Consider the following 8,177-nt stretch of genomic DNA (forward strand, 5'->3'; position numbering starts at 1 on the left):
ACTATATATATATATAGTAGACACTATATATATATATAGTAGACACTATATATATATATAGTAGACACTATATATATATATAGTAGAATATATATATTTGGTGGAATATATATATTCCACCAAAAAACAATGAGAATGAACAAATGCGTAAGTAAAGTTGTGGGATACAAAATTAATATGCATAAGTCTGTTGTGTTTCAAAATACACTGAGAACAAAGTAGGGGAGACAGAAATTGCACACACACAAAAATTAAAAGTTGCTCCAGAAAGAAAAAATACCTAGAAATGAACTTAACCACAAAGGTTTCTACTCTGAAAACTATAAAACACTGATGAAAGAAACTAAAGAGAGCACAACTAATGGAAATAGATATAACATACCCCTAGTTTACAATTACTAATAATTTTAAAATTCCGCACTACAAAAAGCAAACTATGGATTCAATGTAATCTCCATTAAAATTATAATAGTATTTTTCAAAGAACTGGAATAAACGAATTACAAATGTGTATGGAAATTGCCAAACACGCTAAAGAGCCAAAACAAAGCTGGAAGTAACACAATCACTGTTTTCAAAATCTATGACAAATGTATAGCCATCAGAAGAGTGCAGTACAGGAACAGACACATGAAACAATGGAACAGGAGAGGAAGCACCCACAACTCTAAGATAAATTAACCTACAACAGAGGAGGCATGAATAGTCAATGGGAAAGACAGTCTCCTCAATAAACTGCACAAGGAAGAATGGAACAAATGGAACCATTTTTTATATCATAAACAAACATAAGCACAAAATGGATTAAAGGCCTAAATGAGACCTGGAGTCATTAAACTCCTAAAAGAAAACATGGATAGTAATCCATGGCCATTAGCCTTAGCTGCATTTTTCTACATATGCCTTTTTAGGCAGAAGAAATAAGAAAAAAACAAACAAATACTATTGGGAATATGCTCCAAAACAAAACAAAACAAATACCATCAATAATCCAAAAGGCAACCTATTAAATGGCAAAATATATTTGCAAGTGATCTCTCAGAGAAGCTTATATTCAAAATCTGTAAAGAAAGTATAGAACTCAACACAAAAAACCAAACACATCAATTAAAAAATGGGCTGAAGACCTGAATAGACATTATTCCAAAGAACTCATCCAACAAAACATGCAAATGCAAAGATATTCAACATCATTAATCATTAAGGGAATACAAAGTGAAACCAGAATCAGGTATAATCCCATACCAGTCACACTAGCTAGGATCAAGAAGCAATAACAAGGGCTGGCCAGGATGTGTAAAAAGGGAAGCCTCATGCACACTTGATAGGAGTGTACATTATAAAACTCTGTGAAAAATGTATGGTGGTTCCCCCAAAACATTAAAAAGAGAAATCGCATATTTTAGCAACTCCACTCCTAGGTATTTACACAAAGAAAACAAAAATACACATTCCAAAAGATTTAGGTATGTCTATGTTTATTGCCACATTACTTACAATAGATAACATATGGAAGTGATGTAAGTGTCCATCCATAAATAAATGGATAAGGAAGATGTTTTATGTGTATATCTATACACACACACACACACACACACACACATACACATACATACACACACACAGGAATGTAACTCAGCCATAAAAGAAAATGAGAATGTCCCATTTGTGACGTGGATGGAACTATAGCGTATTATATTAAGTGAAATAAATCAGACAAAGACTAATACCATGTGGTTTTACTTATACATGGAATATCAACATCAAAAAAATGAACAAGAAAGCAAACAAACAGAAGGAAATTCATAAACACAAAAAACTGGTGATGGACTGAGATGAGAAGAGTGAGAAGGGAAAAATGGGTGAAGAAAACGTGAGGTTAATACTTTCATTATGATATAAAAAGTCATGAAAACTAAAGTATAGCATAGGCAATATAGTCAATGGTACTGAAATAGCATTCTGTGATAACAGATGAGAGATGCACTTATGAACACTGTGTAATGTCAAGAGCTGTTACATCAGTATGTTCCTCACTTGAAGCTAATTTAACATTAATGCTAACTAAATGTGAATAAAAACACTGGGTGTTATACACAACTAATGAATCATTGACCATTATGTCAAAAACTAATGATGTGAAAAAATTTTTTAAATAAAATTACTTAAAGCAAACAAAACATTAAATTTTAAAATTTTAATACCTAACTTTCATTTAAGATTTTATTTATTTATTTGGTAGATAGTGAGAGAAAGAGAGAGAGAGAGAGCATGGGTGGGGGGAGGGTCAAAGAGAGAAGCAGACTCCCCACTGAGCAAGGAGCCCAATGTGGGACTATAATCCTGGAACACCAGCATCATGACCTGAGCTGAAGGGAGTCACTTAACTGAGCCACTCAGAGCACAATGTCTAACTTTTAAATCAGTATATAACATAGAAGCCAAAGGACAAATTCTGGAATCACTCTAGAGATCAAAATCACCCTTGACCAAAATTTGACCAAGATTTTGTCTACAAAGACCAACCCCCCCCAAAAACAAAACATACACATACACACACACACACAGAGTTTTCTATTTCTATTTCTATACAGAAACAGAAAACTTCAGACCAATATCCCTGATGAACATAGATGGAAAAATCCATACCAAAACAAATTCGACAATACACTGAAAGAACCATTAAAAAGAACAAAGGGAATTTATTAAAGGGATGCAAAGAGAGTACAATATTGCAAAGCATTCAGTGTGATAGAAAACATAAAAGGGGAAGGATAAAATATACAGGATCACTACAATTGATGCAAAAAAAAATTAACAAAATTTAATACTTGTTTGTGATAAAAACTCTAAATAGAGTAAGTTTAGAAGAAACATACTTCACCATACTGAAGGGAACATATGCAAAACCACACATGATATTGCCCTCAGTAGAAAAGAACTAAAATAATCAGAAATGGACAATGATGTTCACACTGATCTATTTTCTTCTCAGCAGATTGCTGGAAGTTCTTTTGGAAGTTCTGGCAATGGCAATCAGACAAGAAAAAGGAAAGCCATAGGAAGTAAAAGTGAGTAGAATTATATTTAAAAGACATGATATCAAACACAGAAAATCTAAAGACTACCAAAGAACTCTTTAAACTGATAAATGAATTCAGTAAAAATGCAGAATATAAAATTAATACCCACAAATTCACTGAGTTTCTACCTAAGAATAAGGAGGTAAGAAAGAGAGAAAGAAAACAATCCCATTTCATTAGAACCCAAAAACCCCCAAACACCAAAAAAGGCAGAAATGTAACCAAGAAAGGGAAAGAACTCTACTCTGAAAACCATAAAACACAGATGAAAGAAATTGAACATAGCACAAATCAACAGAGAGATAACACCCATGGTGGAAGAATCAATAGTGTCAAGATGTCTGCTCCACCCAAAGCAATCAACAGACTTAATGTGATCCCTATTAAAAAAGCAATCATATTTTTCACAGAACTACTCATTCTAAAATGAGTATGAAATTACCAAAGACCCCAAAGAGCCAAAGCAATCTTGAGGAAGACGAACAGAGTGGGAGCTATCACCATCCCTGATTTCCTGATATGCTCAAAATCTGTACATAACCAGAAGAGTATGGTCCCGGCACAAACAAGGGGACACATGGATATAAGGAACCACCTAGGGAACCCAGAAACAAACCCACCATTATATTGTCCATTAGTCTAGGACAAAATTGACAAGAATAGACAAGGGGGAAAAGACAGCATGTTCATTATGTGGCAACTGGACAGCTGGGTGCAAAAGGACAGTGGACCATATTCTTACACCATGTGCAAGAACAAACCCAAAGTGGAAAGGAGACCCCAAGGTGACCCCTGAAACCATCAAACTTGCTCAAATAGAGGTAGGCAGTAATTTCTTGCACACAGCCAGAGCAGTTTTCTAGTTAGGTCTCCCCAAGTAAGAGAAAACAAAGCAAACATAAACGGGTAAGAGCACACTGGCATGAAAAGCTTTTGTCCAACAAAGGGAAACATCAATGAAATGAAAGGTACCCTGCTGAACGGCAGAATTGCTTTGCAACTGATACACACCGTAGGGGATTAATATCCAAACTGTAGGACATGCTAGTACAACCCAACACCAAAAAAAACCCAAAATACTTTGTGAATAATTGGACCTAGTGTTCTTTTTTTTTCTCCCCAAGGGAGAGAGTCAGCTAGCCAACAGACCTAGGAAGAGATGTTCAACATCAGATATCATTAAGAAGACCCACTAGGAAACCCCATGAAATACCACCTCACACCAAGCACACAGGATAGGATCAAACATACAACAAATAGAAAGTGTTTGCAATGATATCCACAAGGGAACCCCTGTTCTCTCCTGGCAGGTATGTAAATTGGTGCAAGAGCAGTGGAAAAGACTATGGTGACTCTGCACAAAGTGAGAAAATACATACCCCAGGATCCAGGGATTCCACTCCTGGGTATTTACTCATAGGGATGGAAAAGATGACTTCAAGATATACACACTCCAGTTTATTGCCACTTCATTTTCTTTTGCAATATCCAAGATACGGAAGCAATTTAAGAATCCATCAATAGAGGAATAGATAGGAAGATGTGATATATACTTACAATGATGGCATATTATTCTGCCACAAAAAAGAATAAGATCTTGCCACTAATGATGGCAAGGAGGCTTTTCTGCTAAGTGAAGTAAATCTCACAGTGGAAGACTAATGCCATATGACTTCACTTACATCTGGCTCTACAGAAGCAAAAAAGAAATAAATAAAAATAAAAATAAATTACAGAGCCCTTTAAAGTAGGAGCAAAGCCAGTCATGGTTGCTTTTGTTAATTTTATTCCTTGCTTTCCAGCATTTACATGAAGAACCTATATACTTTGACTTTGAGATTAGGTCAGAGTGCTCTTTGTACAACTTGTTAGGAAAGGGAAATTAAAATAGGCAAATGGGGCCAGAGTCTGAGAAGGGGAATTTATATTAATATAAACATTAATATTTGTCATCAGTCTAATTTTTGTTTATTCATATCTTCAACAGAGTCCCAAAAGCTAACCATTATATGAATAAGACAACTGGAAATCTCCTGTACAGATTTTTTTTTCTTCCAAATAGAGCCTATATAAAGCATCCAACATCTGGCAATGAATAGGATCTTATTAATCTTGACAGTAACTCAAACCAATAAGCACTTTTATGGGAAGACATGGAGGCAACTTTCCAGGCTTAGACCACTGACACATCCCTACAGAGGGAATAAATGATGCATCCCCCGTAACCTAGAATTTTACTCCCCCAAATCGTCTAACACAGCAAAGGCCTTCATTGCACAGGCAGTAAAGATGGTGTGGAGAAAACAGTGTGTTCAGTCTCCTACAAAAATGTGAGACATCTCTAGTCATGGACCCACTAATCTGCAACATAGAACAGACACTACTGTAATGAGATTTTTCCATCACTAAGGGAGGTTATGTTGACAAATGTCCTTTATGGGCTGGGACCTCTTAGAACACACTCCCCTGATTGCTGGCATGGCCAGACAATGAGTACTGCTTGTAACTGAGTCTCAGAACCCTACACGACTTGACAGACCACAAAGATGCACTCTGGTAATTACATCTTTTTGAGAATATTACCAGAGGTAATATTCTCACTAGTCACAAACCAAAGCTCTTAGGACATAAAACAAGACAAAAGGAAAACCTCTTCCAGCTTTTACACAGAGCACCCACGGCAAAGTTGGTCTAAACAGATACAGGTACGATGATAATTGTGGACTCACCAGTCTGTGAGGCTGATTCCAACAGCAGGCTGATTGGACTTCTGCCTGTGTTATTTTCTGTGGTAATTCTTTTTATGACAAATGACACAAAAGACAAGGACAATGAGAAACCATGGCCATCTCTCATTGGAAAAGGATCTCTCAAGCCAAATGAACTGTACCAACGTCACCAGAGTCCTTAAAGCCAAGGAACTAGGTCCACAAATATTTCCTCCTGCTCATCTAAATTTAGCCCGTGCCAGCAGAGATCCAGGAGGTGATGTGGTGGTGGAGATTCTTACCTTCTGCCAGCTTTTGTCAGATGCCCCATCATCTCTCAGCCACAGCAGTGTCCAGCTAATTAGCGTGTATCCTGCCAACTCTGCCAGCTATTGAGGAGGAAAAGTATGCTCTACCCTGGAAGATTCTTCCAGGTGATCTAAGATTTAAATTGACAAGACAGAGTCACAGGGGAAAAACAAAGTTTAATTCTGTGCACAGAGAGGCCTGATATTAACACTGAGATCCAAGGAAACCACTAAGATGGGCAGCTACGAGACTTTTCTTAGACACAGAAATAACACATCAGTGATGAGTTGATAGTACAAAGAAAACTTAGAATTTCTTTAAAACTGAAGCTTGCAAATATAACAGAATTTGAGCTGGGGTAGTAAAATTGGTAAAAGTAGCAAGGGGTTTACCCAGACTTCCTAACTCTTGAATTATAGATCTCTGGTGATACTGATGTCTCTACCACCTGGTAAAGGGAAGCTACATTTTACGTGGGAGACTTATTTTTTGCTTTGTGGAGACAAAGTGAAGTCTGGGTATTATACTTGCAATGGGTATTTTTAACTCAATTTAACTTTAACTCAAAATTATCAATATACTCAGGTGGCGTGTTTGTGGTAGCCTGGACTTGACACCACATGTGCATTTGAGGACATTAGGACTTGGATTTAGGCAGATGCCCTGAACCTCCAGTAGCCCACTCCTACAACCCAGCCTCTCCTGACTCTCGCCAAGTTCCAGATTCCCAGCTTCCCTGAACTGTGCTGTCAAGGCACCTGGAGTTGGAAGCCCTTCAGCCAACCTCCAGAAGCCAGGGCCCAGCAGGCCAGGGTAGCTGGATCTTGATCCCAAATACCTGCATAGGTTCAGTGTGGAAGTTACCACCCGCAAACATCACCCTGGGGCAGTAACTGCAAATTGGAGACAGTCCCTTGCCATTTGGACTTGCTGCCTGTGGGGTCCAGAGCTTTCCCAGAAAACGGGTCTCGCAGGAGTCTCTTATTAGAGGATACCCTGGCCGGCCCTCCCAGCCCTGCCTTGCCAAGGCTGTCCAGTCACCAATCTCTGCCTTCAAAGGGGTTATTGCCCATTGGGTAGGCTAGGGCTTGTGAGTCCTCATATACCTTTCCCTGTGAAAATGAGTAAACGAAACTTCATTTAAAATGGAGTCGGGTGTGCCTGGGTGGCTCAGTCTGTTAAGCATCTGCCTTTGGCCCAGGTTGTGATCCCAGAGTCCTGGGATCGAGTCCTACATCAGTCTCCCTACTCAGTGGATAGTCTGTTTCTCATTCTCCCCCTGTCCTCCCCTGCTCCTCCATGTTCTCTCACTCATGCACTGGCTGTCTCTCCCTCTCTCTGAAGGAAGGAAGGAAGGAAGCCAGCAAGCCCTGGAAGGGGCAGCGCTCATGCTCTTACCACTCCTTGCAGCCCGCATAACAAGCAGAAGGAAGAGTATTCTTACCTTGACAATATGAGACATCTTCACAGGAATTTTATCACCTGCTTTTAAGAAAAAGAAGATCCCATTCAGGCCCAGCAACAAGAACTAACCATTGCTTGCAGCCAGTGAGAAACTGTCACAAACTCAAGTTCTTATCCTTCTTCAATGAACTTTTGTTCAAAACAACCCTCCCCACATTTCTCCTAAAACTTAATAAAAGCTGACCTTCCTTTTGTCTCTTTGGACTCACCATTGGTTTGCCATAGTTTACTTGGCCCAAATTGCAATTCCTCTGCTATTCCTGGAGAAACTCATTTTGCTGGTAAAACAACTGGCTATTTTAAGGTTGACATTAAATGGTGTCAAAGAAGAGATCTCCAGAGAAGACCCCCCACAACTCAGAGGTTGGTGACAAATAGGTGCCAATATCCACAAAACCCATTGAGCTAATTGCTTTCTTGCTGACCCTGGAGTTTGAGGGTGTATCTTTCCTGGATATTGAAATCCACTTTTTATTGTGAGCTCTCTGGGCTTATTTAAGATCTCCTTTTGTTTTTATGAAGGCATCACACTTCCCAGTGAGTACTCTATTTCTTTTTGGTCTTTGAAGCTTCCTGGTAAGTCACCCATCCTGTTCAAAAGTTTGGAAAACTT

Source organism: Mustela nigripes, chromosome 2 (assembly GCF_022355385.1).
Source record: "Mustela nigripes isolate SB6536 chromosome 2, MUSNIG.SB6536, whole genome shotgun sequence".
Taxonomy (NCBI): domain Eukaryota; kingdom Metazoa; phylum Chordata; class Mammalia; order Carnivora; family Mustelidae; genus Mustela; species Mustela nigripes.